At 39.5% G+C, this 13,786-nt stretch overlaps 2 protein-coding genes across 5 annotated transcripts in view; one reads left to right on the top strand and one right to left on the bottom strand.

Moving 5' to 3' along the window:
• The window catches only part of LOC111538366 (basic proline-rich protein-like), a 50,551-nt gene that overhangs the window by 30,670 nt on the left and 6,095 nt on the right, over positions 1-13,786 (top strand). The gene's annotated exons all lie outside the window — the stretch shown is intronic.
• The window catches only part of BTBD7 (BTB domain containing 7), a 114,615-nt gene that overhangs the window by 98,017 nt on the left and 2,812 nt on the right, over positions 1-13,786 (bottom strand). Inside the window, exons 1-2 of one of the 4 annotated variants that reach the window (XM_023205529.2) lie at positions 10,201-10,262; positions 7,777-8,060 (exon numbers count right to left, since the gene is read on the bottom strand). The exons of 2 other annotated variants lie outside the window; for them this stretch is intronic. The gene's annotated coding sequence lies outside the window, so the exon portion shown is untranslated. Of the gene's footprint in view, positions 1-7,776; positions 8,322-10,200; positions 10,263-13,786 lie in introns of those variants that run through there. One more of the 4 variants, XM_023205528.2, reaches the window with a different exon arrangement.

The following is a 13,786-nucleotide window of genomic DNA, read 5'->3' as shown; positions in this document are numbered from 1 at the left end:
AACTCCTGGGCTTATAAACACATCCTCCTGCCTCAGCCTCCCAAGTAGCTGGGACTAGAGGCACACACTACCATACCCAGCTAATCTTGATACATTATGAAAGAAAACAGCAGGTGAAGAAAAAAAGAACATAACATAAAGTGATAATTGATTTTTTACTTATTTAAATTTTGAATTCAGAAACAGCAAAAGGTACTATGCCAAAAAGACAACATAGCAGGCCTAGGACTGCTATCCTTAGAAAGGCCTGCATGCAAAGATCGCCCTGGCAGGTCTCTGGGAAACTGGGATTTTGGGAGTGTTTCCATAATTCCCTGACTATTTAATAAGGGTGATTTACTATGCCTAAACTGTGCAAACAATATGGTTTATGCTGAATATCCGCTTTCCTTCTGGGAGCTTGGAATTTGGTACAAGCTAGATAGAGGGTGCCTATGTGATTATACCCCAATAAACATCCTGGGCACTGAATCTCTAATAAGCTTCCCTGGAAGACAACATTTCACAAGTATTGTCACAAGTTGATGCATCCTGTGTGGCTTCATTGGGATAAGACTCTTGAAGTTTGTGCCTGGTTTCCTCTAGACATTGCCCCACGGGCATTTTCACTTTGTTGTTGTTGTTTTTTTTTTTTTTTTTTTTTTTGCTGTAGTAACTCTTAGCTGAGTCATACTATATGTTGAGTCCTGTGCTTCCTCCTCACCAAACCTGGGGGTGATCTTGCGGATCCCAATGCAGGCACAAAATGGGATATGATAAAATGTCTTTCTCTACTGTCCTCCCAAAATGAAGTTATATTGTTTTGGGATAAATATTCAGCTGGTAATCAAGAGTAAAGCTATTTTTAAAAATCTGCAAGGAAATTACCCTAAAGATCAGAATAGCATTAACCTTTAAGAGGAAGAAGAAGGTGGTTATGATTGGGAAGAGGCATGAGGGGGCTTTTGGAAAACTTACAGTGCTCTATTTCATGGCCAGAGTGACGTCAGCTTTAAAATAGTTTTTTTTTTTAGTTAAATTTATTTAATGTACTTTGTATGTGTATTACTTCACAATAAAATATTTTGTTGGAGCTACTACAAATTTGAAAGTTTCAGCTGAACCCTTGAAATGAAATCCAGTTCCTAAAAAGGATCTAGAAGAATGAATGAAAAGCTAAGTGTTGAGTCATACGAAATGCTGATGATTTTGGGGCTGGAAAAGAAAGAGAACTGAGTAAAGTATAAAAGCACAAATCAGACTGGGTAGTGACCAGGAGAGCCTGTATGTAAGAAGTGGCACTTGAATGAGGTTTACATCAAACAGAGAAATCATCCCTTTCCTATATGCTACCAGAAAGTTTGGAATACACTTCAATTTCCATTCTCACTCTGTAAGAGCAATGAATTAAGATTTCATGTCCTCAAACAGATTAAGTTATTGGAGTACTGGGACTGTGTCTTATTTCAGTAACTATATAGTCCAAAGACGTTAAAGAGGGTCTGGCTCATAACGAATCCTTAATAAATGAGGTGCAAGCTAGGTGCGATGGCTCATGCCTGTAAACCCAGCACTTCAGGAGGCCAAGGCGGGTGGTTTGCTTGAGCCCAGGAGTTTGAGATCAGCCTGGACAACGGGCTGTTACAAGAAACAGAAAAATTAGCCAAGTGTGGTAGTGTGTGCCTGCAGTCTCAGCTACTCCGGAGGCTGAGATGAGAGTGATCACTTGAGTCCAGGCATTTGGGGTTACACTGAGCAGTGAGCCATGACTGCACCACTGCACTACATCCTGGACAACAGAATAAGACACTGTTTCTAACAACAACAACCAAAACCAAAAAACAACAGACAAAATCTGCTCTGGTCCTTGCAAGATGTTAGAGTTTAACCTACATGGAGAAATGTAGGCAAGGAGATTTCAATACAGAGAACAGCTTAACAATTAATAGATATCACAACAGCCAAGATGTGGAAACAACCTAAATATCCATCGACAGATGAATGGATAAAGAAAATGTGGTATATACATAAATGGAATACTATTTGGCTTCAGAGAAGAAGGAAATATGGTGACAACATGGATGAACCTTGAAGACATTATGCTAAGTAAAAGAAGCCAGTCACAGAAAGACAAATACTACATAATTCCACTTATATGAGGTCTTTATCTAGGCCTGGTCATTACCCAGAATGGTTAGTGAGTATCTAAAATAATCAAATTCATAGAATCGAAGAGTGAAATGGTGGTTCTCAGGGACTGGGGGGAAATGCAGACTTATTAATCAACGGGCATACAGTTTCAGTTAAGCAAAATGGATAAGCTCTAGAGATCTTCTGTACAATACTGTACCTATAGTCAACAATAATATATTGTTTATTTAAAAATTCGTTGAAAGGGTAGATCTCATATTGTGTTCTTACCAAAAAAATTAAATAAGAATGAATAGGGGCCGGGCACGGTGGCTCAAGCTTGTAATCCTAGCACTTTGGGAGGCCGAGACGGGCGGATCACAAGGTCAGGAGATCGAGACCACCCTGGCTAATACGGTGAAACCCCGTCTCTACTAAAGAATACAAAAAACTAGCCGGGCGACGAGGCGGGCGCCTGCAGTCCCAGCTACTTGGGAGGCGGAGGCAGGAGAATGGCGTAAACCTGGGAGGCGGAGCTTGCAGTGAGCTGAGATCTGGCCACCGCACTCCAGCCTGGGCGACAGAGCCAGACTCCGTCTCAAAAAAAAAAAAAAAAAAAGAATGAATAGGACAACATATATGTGAGACAACATTAAGCACCAGGAAATGAGGTAAGAAAGGAAGACTTGAGAGTTGATTAGATAACAGGGAAGAAGAAAGAAAGGGGCAAAGATGATGCCATTGTCCAACTAGGTAGAGCTGATAAAGAAAATAAAAATGGAACAGCCAGAAAGATACAGAAAAATTAGAAAAATGTGGTCTCAATAGAATTCAAGAGAGGAAACTGAACTAGAAGAGAACAGATGTTTTACAATTCTTTTTTAGAAGCATGGCTGCAAAAAGGTTCAGAGAAGTGAGGCAGTAGCAGAGAGGCATGTGGAAGTCTGAAAAGGTAAGTGTGAGAGGGAGGGGAAGATATTAAAACAAATGAGTAAGTGGACAGAATGATGTAGGAAAGCTGCAGTTTTCAACTGGCGTGATTGTTCTCTCCTTCCACCCTTCCTAACCCCCACACTTGACAATGTTTAAAGACATTTTAAATGCCACAACTGGAGAGGGGAAAAGCGAAGGGCACTATTTGCCTCTATCAGGTAGAAGCCAAGCATGCTGCTAAACATTTCACAAGGCACAGGGACAGTCCTCCACAACAAAGAATTACCTCGCCCCAAATGTCAAGAGTGTCAAGGTTGAGAAGCCCTGTAATACAGTATAAGGAATACAGAAAAGAAAGATTAATCAAAGAAGTCAGCCTTCGGCAAGAACATTCAGAGAGGAGGAAGACTTTTTTGGTGTCTCTCTACTGATTGAGAATTACAGCAGAATTACAGCTAGAAGTAGCTTTCAGATTTTCAATTTGAAAAGTCTGTTGAAGTATAATGACATTCCAACTTCTTCAACAAACACATGAACACAATGTGCATGCCTTACATCATTATCCACCATGTGACTACTGGATACAGACAAACCACTTTAATTTTTTGAGGTAACAGTTAAGGTTTAAAATATGGAATACTTTAAAAAACCTCTACACACAGAGAAATTACACCTCTGTAATTTGTTAGAAGGTTAACCAGTATAAATGATCAGAGTCCATCTACTAGTATAATTTTATTTTATAAAATTTCCTACATACCCTTTAGAAACTAATTACAAATGATCCATATTTTAACAGTTCACAGAGGGATAAAATGAGAGAGAGGCCTACAAAGCACTAGTTTTTACAGTTGCAAAGTGATACTGTTATGCAGTATAGGGCAAAAAGGAATTGAGAGGTTATAAAAAACATGAGCTTGTAACCATGATTAACTTGATCATAAAAATTTCACTTTGTATAATAAGTAGGCATAAAAACATTACTTCATTTACTGACACACACACTACGTGAAAGGTACTGAGAAGAATTTAATCAAAACACTCTCTCTCTCAAATAAGAATTTTCATTCATTTAAATATTTTCTGAGCACCTAGGCACATGGGGATATAACAATGAACAAGACAGGCATAATTTCTCCTCCAAAGGTGCTTCTTTTAAGGGGGCGGTGGCTCACGCCTATAATCCCAGCACTTTCAGGGGCGTAGGCGAGCGGATCACTTGAGGTCAAGAGTTCAAGACCAGCCTGGCCAACATGGTGAAACCCCGTCTCTACTAAAAATACAAAAATTAGCTGGGCATGGTGGTGCGTGCCTGTAATACCAGCTACTTGGGAAGCTGAGGCAGAATCGCTTGAACCTCGAACCCGGGGGGTGGAGGTTGCTGTGAGCCAAGATTGCGCCATGGCACTCCAGCCTGGGCTACAGAGCAAGACTCCGTCACAAACAAACAAGCAAACAAACATCCCAAAGGTGCTTATAGTGGGGCAAATAGCCAATTACAATGTTAAATAGCCAATTACAATGTAGGGGAAGCATAAATCAGTGGAGATACAGACTTCTGGAGCAAAATGCCTGAGTTTGGATCTGACTCTGCCATTTCTAAACTGTATGATCTTGGGCAATTTTTAAAAAATCTTCATTGTGTCTGGTAATAAAACTGTTTATCTTATACGATTCTTGAGAATGTGACATTTGGGATGATATACAAGACTGACAATAAAAAGTGTGAACTTTCCTCAGAAGGAGAGGGAGGAATGCCAAAATAATGCTCGAAACAGCAGAGGGAACTAACCATGAGAAGGCCCATGGAGAGAACAAAACTGGGTTCATGAAGGAAATAAAGGTATTTCTATATAGAGTGCAGCAGACAGTGGCAAGATACGAGCCATAGAATCCAAAAAGGAGTTTGGACGTAAGAGAGTTGTTTGTTGTTTTTAAAAAATATATGCTATTATTTATTTTATTTTTTAGACATAGGGTCTCATTTTGTCAACCAGGCTGGAGTGCAGTGGGGTGATCACTACTCACCATAACCTCAAATTTCTGGGCTCAAGTGATCCTTCCACCTCAGCCTCTCGAATAGCTAAGAACTACAGGTACATGCCACTACACCTGGCTAATTTTTTTTTTTTTTTTTTTGAGACGGAGTCTGGCTCTGTTGCCCAGGTGGGAGTGCAGTGGCCGGATCTCAGCTCACTGCAAGCTCCGCCTCCTGGGTTTATGCCATTCTCCTGCCTCAGCCTCCGGAGTAGCTGGGACTACAGGCACCTGCCACCTCGCCCGGCTAGTTTTTTGTATTTTTTTAGTAGAGACGGGGTTTCACCGTGTGTTAGCCAGGATGGTCTTGATCTCCTGACCTCGAGATCCGCCCGTCTCAGCCTCCCAAAGTGCTGGGATTATAGGCTTGAGCCACCGCACCTGGCCTAATTTTTAAACTTGTTTTTTTTTTTTTTTTGTAGAGATGTGATCTCACTATGTTGCCCAGACTGGTCTTGAACTCCAGGACTCAAGTGATCTTTTTGCCTTGGCCTCCTAAAGTGTTGGGATTACAGGGGTGAGCCACTAAAACCCAGCCTGCTTATTTATTTAAAAACATACACTATATGCTTAAACATACACTATTACTATTGCTTGATTTAAATGATTTTTTTTAAATTCAAGAATTAGTAAGCCCACAGACATAAAGAACACATATAAAATACAAAAAAGAGATCTTGGTTTAAATAATCAAAAGTTGAAATCCAAAGAGCATTTACTTAATTTCCAAAGTGGATAGAGAAATATAAAGTGAGTAATTTTACAGATGTGGAACTAAAGCACAGAGAAGTTAACTGGGCCTTACTAAAGTAAAAAGCTAACAACTAGACATCAAAACAAGAAGGTTTTTCTTCATGGGCAAATACATCCTTTCAGAATCATCCAATATATGGTATCACGTATTTTTAAAGGTATACTCTATCCCTTTTGTCTTCATTTTAAAAATAACTACAAGGCTGGGTGACGTGGCTCATGCCCATAATTCCAGTGCTTTGGGAAGCCAAGATGGGAGGGATTGTTTGAGGCCAGAAGTTCAAGACCAACCTGGGCAACATAGCAGGACCCTGTCTCTTCAAAAAAAATGTTTAAAAATTAGCTGAGCATGATGGTGTGTGCCTGCAGCCCTAGCTACTCAGGTGGCTGAGGTAAGACAATCTCTTGAGCTGAGGAGTTTGAGGCTGTGGTGAGCTATAATAGAGCCACTGCACTCCAGCCTGGGCACAGAATGAGTACCCTGTCTCTTAAAACACAAACACTGCAAAGCCGGGTGTGGTAATCTCAGCTACTCAGAAGGCTTGGGGACTGCTTGAGCCCAGGAGTTTGGAACCAGCCTGGGAAACACAGCAAGAACGTGAATTGAAAAAAAAAAAGAAAATTTTTTTTAACCCTACAAATTAGTATTTTAAAGTTTAATTTATTTGACCAAAGTCAATGAATGATGAAATATATAGAGTTTGTAAACCGTAACTCTTCTTCCCCATCCTTCCTCCCTTATCAGACACTACTGGTGAAGCATGTGACAGAACTATGACTCTGCAATTGAGGCTATGAGACTTCTCTGTCATAAGCTATCACTAACATTCACTACTACCTCATCCAGTTCTGTCACAAAGCTTTCTGCTTACAAGAAAATTCTCATGTCTGGTCTTAAGCAAGCAAAAAATATTTTAGGCAAGTCTGAAGACAAGAATAATTAGGTCTCATGAAGCATATTATAAAATTTTTCTCTAAAGAATAATTCACAAATGAATCCCAGCTGAAATAGACCTAAATGTAATATTGCTCCTTCCATAAGGGACTATAGCCAGGAGATAGACATAGTTTTTATCTAAATGAAAATGTCTAGGTAATAACAAAGGGCAAGCAAAAAACAATGTCTGATCTCACTGGTTTTTCCATTTTTACTTTAAAGACAACAACACACCTCATGTTTATTCAAAAAATGGCTTACAACTAGCAGAGCAGAAACTCTTTAAAAAATTGCTTATAAAGCACTCTTTCATGTTACTATTTCATCTTAACAACTCACTTACTGAATACCTATTATTCATCGTGTGACACTATTAGACATTGTGCTACATCCTGTACACTTTGGTTCAAACTATACAGTCACGTAGAGGAGTCAGGCATACAAACAATTATAATACAGGGCAATAAAGGATAGAAGAGAAGTGCAAAGTTCCAAAAGAATGTATGACTATTGGTAAAGGTACCATAACTCGATCTTGAAAAATAAAGAGGACTAAATCAAGAGATTTTGGGCCAGGTGCAGTGGTTCACATCTGTAATCCCAACACTTTGGGAGACTGAGGTGGAAGGATCACCTGAGACCAGGAGTTCAAGACGCCTGGGCAACATAAGGAGACCCTGCCTCTACAAATAATTTTTTAAAAGTAGCCAGGTGTGGTGGCTACTTCTCAGAAGCCTGAAGCAGGAGGATTGCTGAACCCAAGAGGTCAAGGTTGTAGTGAGCTGTGATTCTACCACCGCAGTCCAGCCTGGGTGACAGAGCAAGACCCTGCCTCAAAAAAAAAAAAAAAAAAGGAAGAGAATCAAGAGATTTTTGATGGCAAAATAACTCCAAAGAATTGTCTGAAACATTAAGAAAACTATCTGTCATGAGAAGTCCTGTGGTGGGGATGGCTCCAGGCCCAATAAAATATGTGGTTAAATGAGGTTATCAAGGATTCCTTCTACCTCTCTGCTCTGCCATCTTCAGGAAGTGCTTCATCCCTTGTGATCCCAAGACAGCTGTCAGTAGCAATAGAGGCCTTATGTTCTCTTGTTCACATACAAGAGGGGAAAGAATCTTCTCCCCCAGAAATAGAATGTCTACTTCCCTTCAAATCTGATTGGTACAAATAACAGTTTACAGGGAAGTGCCATGAGTTGACTGGTTTGAACAAATGGAAATCTACCACTGGAGGTGGTGACAAATCAGCTTCTCCAAGTCTGCTGCATGCATGAACAAAAGCGGATTTCTGTTAGGAAAGAAGAGGAAAGTAGACATTAGATGGGCAGCTAACAGAATAGGCAAAGAATAAGAACTCCAAACAATGGGATAAACACACATAAGACAGAGGCACAGGGAATAAGAAACAGCATGGCTGGAGTGACAGGAAACCTAAGGTTGAACACAGTCTATAAACTCTTGTGAGTTTGTACACTATTGACAAGAGAAGTTAACAAAGGTATTTTAAGTAGAGAAGCAATATGTTCCAATATATATATATTTTTTTTTTGAGACTGAGTCTAGCTCTGTTGCCCAGGCTGAAGTGCAGTGGCGCAATCTTAGTTCACTGCAACCTCTGCCTCCTTGGGACAAGCGATTCTCCTGCCTCAGCCTCCCGAGTAGCTGGGATTACAGGCACCCACCACCACGCCTGGCTAATTTTTGTACCTTTAGTAGAGATGAGGTTTCGCCATGTTGGCCAGACTGGTTTTGAACTCCTGACCTCAGGTGATCTGCCCACCTCAGCCTCCCAAAGTGCTGGGATTACAGGTGTGAGCCACTGCATCTGACCTGTTTTTTTAAGAACATAATTGTCATAGTAATACAGAGAATAGCCAGAGATGGAGAGGTACAGTGAGAGAACAAGTTGCAGAGACTTAGCTGGCAGGCTGTTTAATAAGTAGTCCAGACTAATAAGGGAGTGGCAATAGAGAGGAAAAGAATGGAGTAAAAAATACATACAAGGTAGAAAAGCTGCAAGATTTCCATACCTATTTTAACAGATGAGAAAATTAATCTTCAGAGAGGTTAAGTGACTCGCTTTAAGATCATAAAACTATAAACATCAGTCAGAATGTAAATGGAGGTTTGATTTCCAGTCCAGTGTTCTATTATATCACAATTATACCTAAAAACCCCAACGATGCTCTAAAAGGGAACTATTTTGAATCCTGTACACTTAAAGAATGTTCTGTGTATTGGATTAAAGTGTTTCCTATCTATTCCAAGTGTCCCCATCTATTTCAATCTTTTTTTTTTTTTTTTTTTTTTTTGTTGAGGTGGAGTCTCGCTCTGTCGCCCGGGCTGGAGTACTGCGGCCGGATCTCAGCTCACTGCAAGCTCCACCTCCCGGGTTCACGCCATTCTCCTGCCTCAGCCTCCCGAGTAGCTGGGACTACAGGCGCCCGCCACCTCGCCCGGCTAGTTTTTTGTATTTTTTTAGTAGAGACGGGGTTTCACCGTGTGTTAGCCAGGATGGTCTCGATCTCCTGACCGCGTGATCCGCCCGTCTCGGCCTCCCAAAGTGCTGGGATTACGGGCTTGAGCCACCGTGCCCGGCCTCAATCTTAACATAATGTTCACATGTCACACAATGACATGGATTTAATGTCAATTTATAAAACTAAGTATATTATGTTTCTAAAGTTACTGTATTATTTGAAATAGTAAGGGTATCTGAAAGACTCAATTTGTGATGTCAAATTTACAAACTGTCCAAAATTTTAAAATTAAAAAAAAAAAAAAACCACCACAATGTGGTGGTTCTTAAATCTTGACCTTGTTCTGCAAATAAGTGCTGAATGTTCGAATGTCATTATAAATCTGGAATCAGCAGACACTTGAAAACTTTGAGAGTATGCCTCAGCTGGGCATGGTGGCTCACACCTGTAATGCCAGCACTTTGGGAGGCCAAGGCTGGAGGACTGCTGGAGTCTTGGAGTTCGAGACCAGCCTGGGCAGCACAGTGAAACCCCATCTCTACAAAAAGTACAAGTTAGCCAGGCATAGTGGCCCATGCCCATAGTCCCAGCTGCTCAGGAGGCTGAGATGGAAAGATTGCTTGAGCCCAGGTAGTTGAGGTTGTGGTGAGCCATGATTGCACCACTGCAGCTTAGGCGACAGAGCAAGACCCTGTCTAAAACAACAAAAATATGAAATAAATAAAGCCTCTTTCTGAAACTTTGGATTCTGATAACTAACTTCCACTAGCAATCACCTAAAAAGAAAACTGGGCCAGGCATGTTGGCTCACACCTATAATCCCAGCAATTTGGGAGGCTGAGGCAGGTGGATAACCTTAGGTAAGGAGCTTGAGATCAGCCTGGCCAATGGGCCGAAACCCTGTCTCTACTAAAAATACAATAATTAGCCAAGTGTGGTGGCACGTACCTATAGTCCCAGCTACTTGGGAAGCTGAGGCAGGAGAGAATCGCTGGAACCTGGGAGGCAGCAGTTGCAGTGAGCTGGGATCACGCCATTGCACTCCAGCCTGGGCGACAGAGCGAGACTCCGTCTCAAGAAAAAAGAAAAAAATGTCAAAAGAAAAACTGTTATCTCACTTTAATAATGATACTGTACCTGTTTTAGAAAAAGTCACTTGCCTAATTCTTCTAGAGTGGTGAACTTTGATTTTGCTTTATTACCATTGTACCAGGACTGGGTTAACAGGAAAACGTTTTTAAATAAAGCCTAGGCAACACTACAAGACCCTGTCTCTCACAACAAAAATGAGCCAGGCATGGTGGCACTTGCCTGTAGCCCCAGCTACTCGGGAGGCTGAGGCAGGAGGCTCGCTGGAGCCCAGCAGGCCAAGGCAGCACTGAGTTATGACTGCATTCAGCCTGGTGTCAAAGTGAGACTCTGTCTCAAGAAAATTAAAAAGTGATAAAATAAAAAATAAACATTATTTCCATTAAAAATTATATAATAAACAATATGTTTTTTTACTTTACAGGGTTAAACCTTAGTCCTCTGCTTCTTGATTCAATTAACAACTTCAGTGAATACCCATGTGCCAGGCACTGTGCTAGATGCTAGAAATGTAAATGTGAACCTAGTTGTACTATAGTTATTCAGACATACGTTTGCATAATTATTTAATGTCAGTTTTCCCCACTAAATAACTATAATATTATTTTTATTCAACCAAAACAGGTCTGTAAATGTACAAAGATGATGCCTAAAACATCAACTTCATAATATATTATTCTGTCAATGACACCAGGATTCTTTCACTCACCAGGCTAGAAATTCTTTCTTTTCAGCACCCACAAATGATTTTTCTTAAAACACACCTGTTAAAACACTCAACAAACCAGGAATATAAGGAAACTACCTGAACATAATAAACGTTTTATATAAAAAACTCATGTTAGTATCATACTCAACAGGGAAAGACTGAATATGTTTCCTCTAACATCAGGAACAAGCCAAGGATGCCTGCTTTTACCACTTCCAGTCAACACAGTACCGGAAGTCCCAGCTGAGATTAGGCAAGGAAAAAAATAAAAGGCATCCAAATTGGAAAGCAAGAAGTAAATTAACTGTTTGCAAATGACACCCTCCTATATGTAGAAAATTCCACAAAAAAGATTCCACGCACACAAAAAAACTATTAGAACTAATAAATTCAGTAAAGTTGTAGGATACAAAATTAACACACAAAAATGAGTTGCGTTCTTAAACATTAACAATGAATAATCCAAAAGAGAAATTAAGACAAGAATCCTATCTAAAATCACATCAAAAATAAAATACTTGGGAATAAACCTAGCAAAGGAGACAAGACTTTTACACTGAAAACTAAAAAACCACTGCTGAAATAAAGACACAAATAAATGGAAAGATATTCCATGTTCGTGGACTTAAAGACAGTATTTACATGTCAACATTACCCAAAGCAACCTATAGATTCAATACAATTCCTAACAAAATACTAATAGCCTATTTTTTGCAGAAATAGAAAAACCCATTCTAAAATTCATATGGCATCTCAAGGAATCCCAAACTACCGAAACAATCTTGAAAAGAACAAAGTGAAGTCTCACACTTCTTGATTTCAAAAGTTACTATAAAGCTACAGTAATTAAAATAGAGTGGCATTGGCATGAAAACAAACTTATGCACCAATGGAATAGAATACAGAGCCCAGAAATAAACCCTCAAACTTGTGGTCAAATAATTTTCAACAAAGGTGCCAAGATCATTTAACGGGAAACGGACAGTTTTCTCAACAAATGGTAATGCAAAAACCCACACATATGGTAATAGATATCCACACATAAAGACCTAAATTAAGAGCCAGAACTATAAAATTCTTAAAAAAAAAAAGGCTGGGCACAGTAGCTCATGCCTATAATTTCAGCACCTTGGGTTGAGGCAGGAGGACCACCTGAGTCCAAAAGTTTGAGACCAGCCTGAGCAACACAGTGAGACCTCATCTCCTCAGAAAATTTAAAAAACTTAGCCAGGCGTGGACGTATAAGCCTGTAGTCCCAGCTATTCAGGAGGCTGAGATAGAATTCAAGGCTACTGTAAGCCATAATCACACTAATGCACTTCAGCCTGAGTGACAGAACCAGAATCTACCTATCTTTAAAAAAGAAAGAAAACAGGGGAAAAACTTCCTGACATTGGATTTGATAATGATTTATTGAGTATGACACCAAAAGCATAAGCAACAAAAGAAAATCTAGGTAAGCTGGATTTCACCAAAATTAAAAACTTTGTGTGCATCAAAGGACACTATCAACAGGGTGAAAAGGCAGCCTACAGAATGGGAGAAAACATTTGCAAATCATGTCTGATAAGGGATTGATATTCAGCATACATAAGTAACTTCCACAACTCAACAACAACAAAAAAACCTAATTAGAAAACAGGGAAATAATGTGAATAGATATTTTTCTAAAAAAAAACACCAAAGATTAATAAGCACATGAAAAGATGCTTAACATCACCAATCATTTTTAAAAAATGCAAACCAAAACCACAATGAAATACCACTTAATACTCATTAGGATGAATATTGGGAAAAAACAAACAAACAGCAAATAACAAGAATTGGTGAGGATATAGAGAAACTGGAACTCTTGTGCACTGCTAGTGAGAATGTAAAATTTTCTGGCTATAAAATTCATAAAAGAAATGAAAGCAGAGACTCGAATATTTTTACACCCATGTTGACAGCAGCATTTTTCACAACAGTTAAAATGTGGATGCAACTTAAGTGCCCATCAATGGATGAACAAACAAAATGTAAAAATGGAATATTATTCAGCCTTAAAAAGAAAGCAAATTGTGACACATGCTACAATATGGATGGACCTTGATGACATTATACTAAGTGAAATAAGCCAGATATAGAAGGACAAATGCTGTATAATTTCACTTATATGTGGTACTTACAGTAGTCAAAATAAGAGAGACAGTAGAATTGTGGTTGCCAGGGTCTGGGGGTAAGGGAAAATGGAGAGTTTCAGTTTAGAAAAATGTAGTCATGAGACTAAGAAAACTCCACATGAAAGAATTCTACAGATGGATGGTGGTGATGGCTACACAACAATGTAAATGTACTTATGCCACAAACTATACACTTAAAAATGGTTAAGATGGTAAATTTCATGTGTATTTTATCACAATTAAGCACACAGGTTTCTGCTATCCATATCCTTCCTACTGACTTTATCCGGGTCTAATATCTCTTCATACTCGGGTTACTACAGCAGCTACTGTCTTCCTTGGTTCATTCTATTCGCTCCTCACTCTAACTTAACCTGTAGATCATTAACAGATTTACCTTCCTGGTTTACTACAGTAATCCCTGGCCTCTAAACTTTCAAAGACTCTCTATACCTTGCACAACAGGATAAAAGTAGAAATCTCCTCAATTCAGCACTCAAACTCTTCTACAGACAAATAGCTTTCCAACTGCCTGAAGTTTCCTAAGGAAAACACTCTCCTCAAGAAATTCAGT

The sequence above is a fragment of the Piliocolobus tephrosceles genome, chromosome 6 (genome assembly GCF_002776525.5).
Source record: "Piliocolobus tephrosceles isolate RC106 chromosome 6, ASM277652v3, whole genome shotgun sequence".
Lineage (NCBI taxonomy): Eukaryota > Metazoa > Chordata > Mammalia > Primates > Cercopithecidae > Piliocolobus > Piliocolobus tephrosceles.
Note: the sequence above shows the minus strand (reverse complement) of the source record. Positions and strands in the feature narration are given on the sequence as shown.